General features: G+C 45.8%; 1 long non-coding RNA gene across 2 annotated transcripts; it reads right to left on the reverse strand.

Moving 5' to 3' along the window:
* Positions 1-7,948: 7,948 nt before the first annotated feature.
* On the reverse strand, positions 7,949-9,535 carry LOC117836342 (uncharacterized). Of its 2 annotated transcripts, none has more exons than XR_004636064.2 (2): positions 9,094-9,535; positions 7,949-8,316 (listed from the first exon to the last, which is right to left on the reverse strand). It is a non-coding gene; the product is annotated as an uncharacterized lncRNA (long non-coding RNA). The 2 variants fall into 2 exon arrangements; XR_011897062.1 differs by having other exon boundaries at positions 7,949-8,321.
* Between the last annotated feature and the right edge of the window lie 2,888 nt (positions 9,536-12,423).

Genomic DNA, 12,423 nt, shown 5'->3' on the forward strand with positions numbered 1-12,423 from the left:
TTCCTCTTTTCTTTTGTTTTCCAAATGGAGCTCAGTTATTCCCATTTAACACTTTTCCTTTTTCTTTTGCGTCATGGTGTTTAAAACAGGACGATTCATTGTACCTAGTCAGATTTGTGATGTGAGTCAGATTTTAGTACCAAATGACCTTACTATACTAGCCTTAAAAAGCTGGCATTCATATGGTATTTGTCCAAATTCGATGGTCCAGTTTACATTGTAGTAGCTCTTGCAAAAAGTGATGAGACTTTGACAAATCAACTCCTTCGACAAAATGCATGTTCGCTTCAGCTTATAAACCGGCTGAAAAGCTGAAATAGCTGATTTGTTGTGAGAGGAAAATACTGTTTGATGGCTGATAAACTGGCTGGATAAGCTGAAGCGAACATACCCATAGTGACCATTCATAGGGACAGATTGAGAGCAAACGAAACAAGCACACTGTTCATTTTTCTTTGACGATAGCAAACAATTGCACCTTTGCCATATTAGGATAGAAATAGCGTGTATCCTAAGCGATGCAATTATGGTTAAATCAAGTAGCATACAGCTTCCTCCGTTCCAAATTTTAGATCATTTTAGTTTTTTTAGTTTCATAAATATTATTATATATCTAGATATAATGTATGTCTAGGTGCATAATAAGATCTATAAATCTAGAAAAGTAGAAAGGACTACGACGAGTTGGCAACGTGTATATAGCTTAGATAAAATGTGCACTACACAACATGTGCATAGCAAAAATTATATTTAGATAATTTGAAACGAAGGAAAGTATTATTTATAGGATTTAACCGTAATGAATGCATTTTTAGGAATTGATCATATCAAACGCCTAGGACATACTCTCTCCGTTCCAGAATATAGCTACGTTTAGACTTTTTTCAAATCAAATATTTTCAACTTTAACGACAAATAGAGAAACAATCAAAGAGACTAATAGTATAAAAATTATGTCAAAAATTATGTCAATAGATTTATCATGAAATCAACTATTATAATATGTAATTTTTTTATTTGAAATAAATTATTTTTAAAGGTATTATTGGTCAAAGTTAAAAAGATTTAATTTTTGAAAAAACTAAACGTAGGACGGAATACAAAGCTCCAAAGCGCACCAGCCAAAAAAAAGTCACAACACAACGGCGTGACACGTTCGAACGAACCGTCGAACTCTGACTGCAACCAATCACGGGCGTACAGGTCCAGTTGCAAGACGTAAGGAATGGAACAGTGCAGAACGAATATTGGTCAGCCAGGACGATTAAAAAAACAGAGAGAAAAGGGTAATTTCAGCCGCTGACGTTCTAAACAAGTAAACATTGCGCTCTGACTTTCACTTGGTCCCGGGCACGGGCAGACGGTTGCGCAGAATTTGAGCCACAGCTTAGGTACTATCTGTGTGGCAGCTACGGTCTGTTCGAGCCATAGACGAAAGTTTCGTGCGGCGTAGCATGCGGCATGTCCAATACCCTTTCGCTCCTCGCCACACAAAACGGCAGCTATCCTATCGAATTCGAACCCAAATACAATAGCACCAAGCCCACTTGAGCAGCAAGCACGATGAATCTTCTACTGCCGGCCGTATCTCACGTTTTGTTTTGTGCGACAACTACTCGCTCGTATCAGCGAACCTTTTTTGGGGGGAGTGACTACCCATCATCCGGGTGATTTAGGGGGTGTTTGGGAGCACTCCACTCCACAAAAAATTGCTCCACTCCACCAACTCTAAAAAACTCGCAGCCAAACGCGTCTAGCTCCAGCAACTCCGGCTCCAAGAAAAAGGTGGAGCAGGGGGTAGATCCACGTTTTTTGTGGAGTACCTCAAGAGGTGCTCCAAAAACTCCATCTACAGACCTCCTCGTGGAGTTGGTGGGTATTTACCCACCATTGCCACTCTTTACACATGGTACCGGTTCGGGAAAGGGAAACAAAAGATGCTCCCGTCGCACTCTCCACCGCGCCGCCCGGCCGGCCGTTGCCGCCCGGCCGGCCGCCGCCGCCGCCCGCCCCGGCCCCGCCCGCCCCGCCGCGCCGCCCGCCCCGACCCCGCCCGCCCCGCCGCCGTCGCGCGCCCGCGCCGCCCCGGCCACCGTCGCGTGCCCGCACCGCCCCGGCCGCTGTCACGCGCCCGTCCCCGGCCGCGGCGGCCGCCCGCCCGGCCGCCGTCGCGCGCCCGTCCCCAGCCGCCGTCGCGCGCCCGTCCCCAGCCGCGGCGGCCGCGCGCCCGCGCCGCCCGCCCGGCCGCGGCGGCCGCGCGCCCGCGCCGGCCGCGGCAGCCGCCCGCCGCGCGCCCGCGCCGCCCGCCCGGCCGCGGCGGCCGCGCGCCCGCGCCGGCCGCGGCGGCCGCCCGCGGCGCGCCCGTCCCCGGCCGCGGCGGCCGCCCGCCGCGCGCCCACGCCGCCCGCCCGGCCGCCGTCGCGCGCCCGTCCCCGGCTGTGGCGGCCGCCCGCGGCGCGCCCGCGCCGCCCGCCCGGCCGCCGTCGCGCGCCCGTCCCCGGCCGCGGCAGCCGCCCGCCGCGCGCCCGGCCGCCGTGTAGATGACTCCGTGCTGCTGCTCTTGCGATGTGCAAACAGGAAGAAAGATGAATTGCTTGCTCGTGTAGATGAGATGGTGTTTGAGTTGTGATTGGTTCTCGTCGTCATTTCTGATTGATGATCAAGATTGTTCTACATTTCGCATGATAATTTCTTGTAATATATGTAGCATTGTTTAAAACTGAGAAGAGGAGAGAGAGGAAGAAGAGAGGAGAAAATAGAAGAGTATGACATGTGGGTCCGTTCACAAAGGGTAAAATAGACTATTCACAACAAGTGCTCATGTTTTTGGAGCTGGAGCACTGCCATCAGCCAAACACGTGCAGCAGCTCCATGTTTTTTTGGAGTTGGTGGAGTGGAGCTAGGAAAATGTGGAGCTGGTGGAGTGGAGCTGGTTTTTCTGGAGTGGAGTGCTCCCAAACAGGCCCTTAATCTTCAATTATCAACCACTTTGGACCAATAAGAGTATGCCACGTCATTCGTACAAGAGATATTAAACCCGAGTGACACTGCCATGTATTTCAATCAAAAGAAATGAACATAGCACATCTTAAAACTGACTGAAAAAGATATAGAAATCACTCAGATTTCTATCAACTTGGAATCCTTCCTTTCAGAAACAGAAGAGCTCACGTTTCTTCACTTGACCTTGTCTCTCAACCAAACAAAATCACATCTGCGTGACTTGGTGGAGAAGAACAACAGCAAAACCTTGAGAAATCATGCGCGCCTCGCGTCTGACCTTGCAGAGGGCAACGATGAAGATGAAGGGAAAAGCTAAAGCCAACCAGAATGCATGACCATCAGAAGAAGGAGAAGATCAACATGAATTGATCAAGGTACTGAGTACTGACATTTGATCTTGCTCTGTGATCTCTTTCTTATGAGAGAAGGAAAAATGTCTGCTGGTTGATCCTGGATAAAATAATGAAGAATTTAGAGTAAGATCTCTCTGGTGTTTGTTGCAGGCAGTCAAGATTGCATCAATTTTTGATTCAAATGTGAAGGCAACACCAAAGACATATCATGTCTTGAAGCGAAAGGCACCTTTTTGGTTCTGATAAAAAACTTGTTCTCTGAAAGTTATTCTAAACTCTAGATATCAGGGCTGTTTTGTCCTAAAATGATGCAAGAACATCATTATGCAAGAAATCTATCTAGCAGACAGTGTTATCTTGCCATCATTAGATTTCTGGAAAAAGAAAACAGAGAGAGAACAAAAATGCAGGGTTAGCTCTAGTCTTTGTATGTGCAAAATACTAGAGTTTTGGTGATGAGTAACTTACGCAATGTTAACTCTATCTTGCCATCTGAACCACTAATGAATAAAACAAAGAATACATATTCTTTACTGTTAGTGATGAGTAATTTTCAGAACATCATGCCTAATTGATAGTGCCTTTGGGCAATGACTCCAACATTCGATGAATATATGCATAATTGGAAAAGTAGACCAAACAGAGTCGATCCTAAGCCCAAACAGATAAATGGTGCAGCAGAACTAGCAGCATAGGAGTTGCCAACAAAAGAAAATCTATGAAAGCATCAACAAATTTAAAGATGTACCTTCTAGGAAACAAATGCTCAATGATCTACCATGAGAAATGGCAGACATGCTACAGATAAAATTGAACTTATTCAGGAAAAAAGATAAAAATTGAACTTACACATAATGCCACAGAGATCTTTCGCCGTGAATTTCACCATCTTGGGCTCTTGGCTGCCTTGGAATAGCACACTAAGCTAAACATGACAAGGCCTCTTTGGATGCCATCAGACTTGATGGCAGTGAAGGTGCACTCCATCTAGAACCACAGTAGAGGAAATTGTTATTAAGCTTGACACATTGAATAACTATGACCAGTTAGTTTCTAGGAAATCTTCAAGCCGTTATATGGTGGTTTTAGAAAAAAATAAAAAATAAAACACTCTGTATATTCAGAATTTACTGAAGACTCAATTAAAAAAAGAATTAATGAAGATTAATTCAGACCACTGAAACAAGAAAATAATGAATACACTTAGCATTAAATATTCGAAGAACAACAAACATTCAGAACATGGAACACTGAACACAGAAAATACAATACAAATAAAACAATAACTTCAAACTTAACAAAATACTAATGGAAGATTGAAATACTGAAGCAATGAGCCACAATTGGCTGGTGGTCATTGAAGCAACCAAGCAACATCATCCTCACATTTCCATCACAGTGTGCTCCAACAACTCCACCAACATGAACAGGAACTTGAGGACGTCACGTGCACCATCCTGAGTTCCTGACGGTGGCAAAGGCCTTGCTTTTGAAAATCGCCAGCACCGTATCCTAGAGGCATTTTGCCGTCTATTTTGGGAAGGAATACTGGAATAGCACACAGGGGCGGACCTTGTATAAGGACATAGGTGTACAGATGTACACCCAATATTTTTTTGCTAAACACTAGCAGTTTGTATGTATACAATACATATGCATACTCACAGCTTGTCCAGAACGTGTATATTTGAGCCCCAGCACTCGAAATAGCCCAGCAATATCCCAAACTCCCTCCACCCTCTCTTCTTTGTCTCTCGCATGCAACGATGGGCCGGGCCTGGTAGTATTGCCCACATCTGCAGTCTGCACAAAAGCCACCTCATTAAGCAGGGGAGCAAGCACGCGCTGTCCAGGCCAGATGCGAGCAGCAAGCGCCGAGGTAAGGGGTAGACCAACATCAGGGGGAGTGAGGAAACGCTGTCACGGATTGCTACACCGGCGGCCGGTCTTGCTGTAGTCTGTACACGATTACTATAGCTACTCAATAATAAAAACTGCTAGTTTCAATTGTACATCAATAAAAAAATAAATTTGAAAACCCCCTAATCTTCATCTGAAGTAGAGAAACTGGAATTGCAAGGACAAAGTGTTGGGTTGATGGGACAGCACGTGGTGTTGATAATTCATGAACATTAACATGACTAATAAGTTCTTGAAGATGATGGATAATTTATGATGTTGACAAGCTTTTGTATGACCATGGGGGAGATGAGTGCCATGTGCCATGTTAGGTTATGATGATGTCAAGACATATTGCATTAGCGCCTTGACAAGATACGATTTTCCAAGAGAAGTGTAAAATCGTGTAGCAAAGACAATCACCTAGACCTGAAGTATACTAGATTGTAGACTCCCCCCTTCTTTTATGGAGGTATAACGTTTGGAATCTCCGTACAGCTAATTCTAAAATCCTACGTCCGCCACTGATAGCACAGAGATCAAACAAAAGGATCCGAGAGATTGCTAGTGCGGGAAATGAAAGACAATGCTTTATCAAAACTGAGAACCTACCCACAACACAACTACCAATGCAGATATTGAAACCAAATCAACGCACGAAGAACAAACAAAATGAATATACGTGCGCTGAGCTCGCGGGGAGTGATGGAGTGGTGCCGGTAAAGAGGGGGTGACCGGGGACAAATCTTGCTATCACGCACACAAGGTGTTTGTGGTATTGTCTAGATGGGGCTTTGCAATTGTTCAATGTTCACAGTGGACATGGTAGCATTACGTGTATGGTCACGCATCCTCGAGTTCTGCGACCATGAGCGCGATATGTCAATGGACACTATGATCATTCACTATCGCTGAATTTTGGCCCTAGTCTAACCAAAAGCTGGGTCCGCCACTTATCGCAATCCAGCAAACCGCCGACGACGGTGTCTCTCATCGCCGGCGGTTCACGGGAGCCGACCTCTGAGAACATGAAAAACTGTCGAGTGAGCGGATAATAATAGCGAGCTACCGGGCCAACGGAACGAACGGGCCGACAAACACAACAAACAATGGCCCGTCAATTAGAACACAACTAACAGCAGCACAGATCTTGAAAGGATCGTGGCCGTTGAAATCCGAGTGATAAGAAGATATAAAAACACCCGATAGATGGTTAGAAATTCCGTTTTTTTTTTAAAAAAAAAGTGGAGGATGGCAGGGAATATGTACAAATGCACTGCACAGCACAGCCCAACGACCAAACCCATTTCTAGCAAATTTTGGTTAACCAGTTGTGGTCTGGACCAGGCCTGCTTTGATTCTTTCGCGTGCGCGCGGAACCCAAACCACGCACCTCACCAATCAACTGTCGGTGCGGCGGCCATGTCCGGCAAGGAGGGTTTTACGAACACTGTCGCGCTCGCGGAGGAAAGACTCGCCGCCTCTACAGTCTGGAGTATACCGAAAGCAAAGCACAGTGGCTGCGGCTCCCCTTTCCCGGAATCGGAACAAAAAATTGGGTGCATCCGGGATGCAAAACGCATCCTGTGCATACCGACGTTGTTGGGCGACGTGTGGATGCCGAGCCAATCCAACGGATCGCCTGCTCCGCCTGGTCTCGCATGCACTTCCGAGCTCCTGGCTCCTCCTCACAGACAATCTCGGCTCGGGTCCCTCCCAGCCTGGCGAGTGCGATGTGCAAGTCTCAGGTGAAGATCGATACTCAGTAGTTAATACGTACTACCTGTATGCTACTACTAGTCAAACAAACCAACACTAGTTCACATTGGTTCTAGCTATTTTGCACAGAAAGCTTATCGGAGAAGCCTGTTTGTTCGCTTGTTGTGTAAGGATGAGAATGAGATGGCGGCCGAATATACACTTGATACCACTTTGTAGTTTTCTTTTGTTATGTTGACATATGGATCTTACTGTGGCGTAATCATGAATTTTACTTTACATTATGTTGCAGCTGAATCAGATATTAACTTATATTACAAGGGAGAATGCTACTCATGATAATATATATGTGCACTGCTTCTTCAGTTTGCATCAAATTGTAGGATAGACCATAGAAAAATTTAGCATTCCAATAACTATGAAAACACCCCACATCGATGATGCAAACTGTAGATAGACCATAGAAAAATTTACAGCAATTTTCTTAAATTTATAGATGATCTCAATCCTCAATTGTCAATCATGTTACAAAATCAGCAATTTATAATTACAATTTGATATGCCATCCAGCGAGTGGGAGGAACGGATGGATGTTCTCAGGTAGCTCTATCCACAGTTTGTGCCGGATGCCAGCAGCTTCTCAGCTTGTTGCTTACATTTTATTAGACACATCCATTATATTTCAGATTTCCAAGCATCCATATGTATTTCAGAAAAAAGAGATACGATGTACATTGATCCTGTGAGACCATCTACAATACAAATAGGTCTGCACACATCATACATTGACACTTCATCCTGCCAATACAAAAAATCAATCTACACATGTAACTTCATCCCTACACTATTGCCTTGCGAGCACTGCTGGAGAAGGATGTGATGACGTTGAGACACATCAACATACATGACTTTCAACTAGGAGTCTGAAATAAAATTGATTTAGTGACTGCAGACATCTTGAACAACTTGACATATTAAAAAAAACCATCGTCTTCTAACTTGATTGTAGCACCTATGCAGCCATACTTGACACAAGAACAACAATAAGCATGTACTCAAAATACCCTAACCAAAAATGTCAAACTCAATCATAATTTGTGAGTTGTGACTCACTGTCCTGAAGCATTTGGATAAGCCACCATTCCGAACCCAAGTTCTCCGAAATTATCACAGTAACAAGATAAATCATAAAATAAAAACTCCTATGGAACCGCCTTGTCCGGAGCCGTCCCTCCCATCTGTTGGCCTCCCGCCTAGGCAGCATCCCTGACGCACCCCTTGTTCTTCACATCAATGGCCACTTCTACCTCCGCATGGTGTATCAGGTTCATCAATTGATGTTCTGTTCTACAGGGTACAGGCCAAATCAAGTAGCGTCAGAACTATCAGAAGTGGCACCAGAAGATCATCGTCCTTCCAGAGTGATGGCAGAATGTGAGGAACAAGGCTAATATATGTGAAGTGTGCCCAAGATTAATGTTGTTTTTTTATCACGTGAAGCTATCGAATTTGGCTAATAATCAAAGTGATCAAAGCTCAAAACAACATAACAACAGTAAGTGGAATGCGCTCCCCATGAGGCCCTGAATCCATTTTGCTCCATTTTGTGAACAATCCATTTTGCTCCCATTTACTGTTTGAGATCTTGCTGGATAGGTAGTAGCTGCTTGAGCAGGAGCAGCAAATTCTCTATTGGGTGCTAATATGACTATATGAGGAGGATACTTAAGTGTGATGCAGTATCTGTGATTTGGCGATTGTCAAGATTAAGAGACTTTAGCGAACTCAAGCTAAGAATCTTCTTCAAACAAATGCTAGTAATCAACATAAAAGAGAGATTTGTGCTTTCGGAAAATAACGCAGAACTGTAGAAACAGAACATCACAAGAACGGTTTTTCTTCTAAACTAAAATATTGTAACGATTTAAAATCATCCTAGCACGACACCTTAAAATTGGAAATCATTAGGTGTATGGCTACGAAGCATCTATTGAGAATAAAGGTCAATTTTATAAAGGACGGTAGAAACAACAGTGTAAATTAGCAAGCCAACACGGGATCTAAACTGCTCTATGCGCAGAGATTAAAAAGAAATGGGAAAAAAAATAACGCTACATACTCAACGCAACCTGCGCCATGACCTTTTGCAGCATGACCTGCAACACCACAGTCCTGGCTCCCTGGCGCCGCTGGCTCCACGGACCGGCGGACTGCATGAACCGAAGAATGCGGGATCCCTCCACTAACCGCAGGAACCAGAGAGCACGGGGAGAGCTTGTGCAGGACCTCCCCGGAACCGAGGAAGCTGGAGGGGGATGCGGCGGACGGCGGCGGCGGGGGCAGATAAGGGAAGCGGTGGTGACAGATAATGGAGGACATAATGGACCGGACGGCTTCACTGGTCTGTTTTTCAAATCATGTTGGAACATAATCAAAGGTGATGTAATAGTGGCTGTAAACGCCTTCTACAACGCTAGATGCAACAACCTCAATTTAGTCAACTCAGCCAACATCGTCCTAATACCCAAAAAGGAAGGAGCCGAAAGCATCAAGGATTTCAGACCGATAAGCCTCGTACACGCCATTGCAAAAATCATTAGCAAAATTCTGGCAACAAGACTCCAGCCATATCTAGAGAAATTGATATCACCAAGCCAAAGCACCTTCATAAAAGGAAGAAGCATACACGACAACTTCATGTACGTTCGGAATATGGCAAGAAGATTTCACAGACACAGAACGCCGACGCTGCTAATGAAGCTGGACATCTCAAAGGCCTTTGACTCTGTCCGATGGGATTACCTGCTCGAGCTGATGCAGCGCAGAGGCTTTCCCACGTGGTGGCGGGACTGGATAACTGCATTACTGGCCACATCAACTTCCAAAGTCCTGATAAATGAAATCCCATCTGATTCAATCGCACACGGGCGAGGACTACGACAAGGAGACCCGCTATCCCCCTTCCTCTTCATCCTTGCGATAGATCCGTTGTACCAACTAATACACAAGGCGACGGAAATGGGACTACTCAAAAAGCTCGGAGGGCGTACGCCACGCACCAGCATCTCCATGCATGTTGATGACGCGGTCATATTCATAAAACCGACACAAGCAGACGTCGCAAATGTAACAAAGCTATTGAATCTTTTCGGGGAGGCAACTGGGCTTAAAACAAACCTACAAAAGACAAATGTGGTCCCCATCAACTGCGACAACGTAGACCTCGAAGAAATCCTCTCAGAGTGGCCGATTGCTCGCACAGGCTTCCCATTAAGGTACCTCGGACTACCACTTGCGATAAGGCGCCTAAGGAAATTGGACTTTCAGCCCCTAATGGACAAAACAGCACAGAAGCTCTCCGGATGGCATAGTCGCAATCTCTCCCAAGCAGGACGGGTTTGCCTCACCAAAGCAGTGCTTTCAGCGCAGCCATTATACCTACTAACCGTCATAAAAGCACCAAACGAAGTACTAGACGAACTAGACAAAATAAGGAAATGATTCATCTGGGTCGGAGACACAACGCTTACAGGCGGCAAATGCAAGGTTAATTGGATCAAATCCTGCTTACCAAAAGAAAATGGGGGGTTAGGAGTGCTAAACCTACACAAATTCGCTAGAGCATTGAGACTGCGATGGATTTGGCACGAGTGGGAATCACCGCGGAAAACATGGATTGGAACGGAGAAAAACATGGATTGGAACGGAGATACCATGTGACGACTCCGATCAACGTTTGTTCGCGACTTGCACAACGATCACAGTGGGTAATGGACGCAAAACAAGCTTCTGGCATTCAGCCTGGGGACAAGGAACTAGGCCAAAGGACATTGCGCCCAACATATATATGCTATCCAGGGGGAAGCATAAAAAACTAGCAGAAACCTTATATAACAATAGCTGGGTGGCGGACATAAACATTCACGAAGGACTGACAACGCAACACCTCCAAGAATTTGTAACACTATGGCGTCTAGCAACAATGGTGCGGCTGCAAACACAACAGGAAGACACAATTCAATGGAAATTCATGTCTAACGGAAAATACTCAGCGGCATCGGCATACAAGGCGCAGTTCCTGGGATCCACTTATGCACCACACTACAAAACAATATGGCACTGCTGGGCGCCACCGAAATGCAAGTTTTTCGCATGGTTGATCCTCCAAAACCGCGTATGGACAGCCGATCGACTTGTGCGACGAGGATGGCCTCACTCCCCTGCATGCCCCTTGTGCCGTATACAACAAGAGACAGCACACCACCTAGTGGCTCAGTGCAGATACACCAAGCGAATATGGAGCCTCGTGGCCACTTGGGCATCGCAACCAAGCATACAACCCTCGGAATGGTCCCCAACCGACAACGCTCTGGAATGGTGGATGAATATGACTACAAGGACCGAAGCCCCTAGGAAGGGAACATGCTCTATGGTGCTGCTGATAATATGGGAAATCTGGAAGGAGCGGAATAGGCGAATTTTCAACCATCAAGAGATGGCAGCAACCTCATTGCTGGCCAAAATCAAGGAGGAAGCAGGCACATGGATTTTAGCAGGGGCAAAAGCTTTAGCAACCTTTTCATCTAGAGAGTAATCGCGTAAGAGTGACATATTATGAAACACTTCTATAATAATCTACTCTATCAATGAAATAGGCACCGTCACGTGCCCATTCGTTAAAAAAAAAAGACAGATAATGGAGGAGGCGGCGGGGATTTGGTGCTTTGGGTTTGCACTGGGGAGAGCCACGTTGCAACCCTCGCTCGCCTGGAGTTGAGCCGCGTCCTCGCATTGTGGTAGGCTGGCAGCCGAGTCCGCCCATAGACGTCGGATGGAAGGGGCGCCCACGATGTCGTTCATTCAGGGACGGTATGCACCGGATCTTTTCCCCAGAATCCCAGTTCATCACTCGCATTCGCAGGCGTCCCAGGAGTACATGTGTCATCGGTTGCTCAGCCCAGGGCCTCTAGGGTGTCAGGGACCGAGATAGTACAGGAAACACGAGATACATATCGAATTTAATGGCGCCACATGGGCATGCTGGCGATCGGCAAATCCTCAAGAGCTTCCGGATGCTCCAGCGTTTTGACCTACTCCGTGCATGCGCGGTCCAGGAAAGCACTCAGCACTCAGCAGCAAGCTGACAAATAAAGGGCCGAAAGGGGATTAACTAGCTGAAGGACTGCACTAAGAGATGTTTGGATACTATGTGCTAAACTTTAGCAGTGTCACATCAAATGTTTGGATGCTAATTAGGAGGACTAAACATGGGCTAATTATAAAACTAATTGCAGAACCTTGTGCTAATTCGCGAGACGAATCTATTAAGCCTAATTAATCCATTATTAGCAAATGGTTACTGTAGCACCATATTGTCAAATTATGGACTAATTAGGCTTAATAGATTCGTCTCGCGAATTAGACTCCATCTGTGCAATTAGTTTTGTAA

The sequence above is a fragment of the Setaria viridis genome, chromosome 9, assembly GCF_005286985.2.
Source record: "Setaria viridis chromosome 9, Setaria_viridis_v4.0, whole genome shotgun sequence".
Lineage (NCBI taxonomy): Eukaryota > Viridiplantae > Streptophyta > Magnoliopsida > Poales > Poaceae > Setaria > Setaria viridis.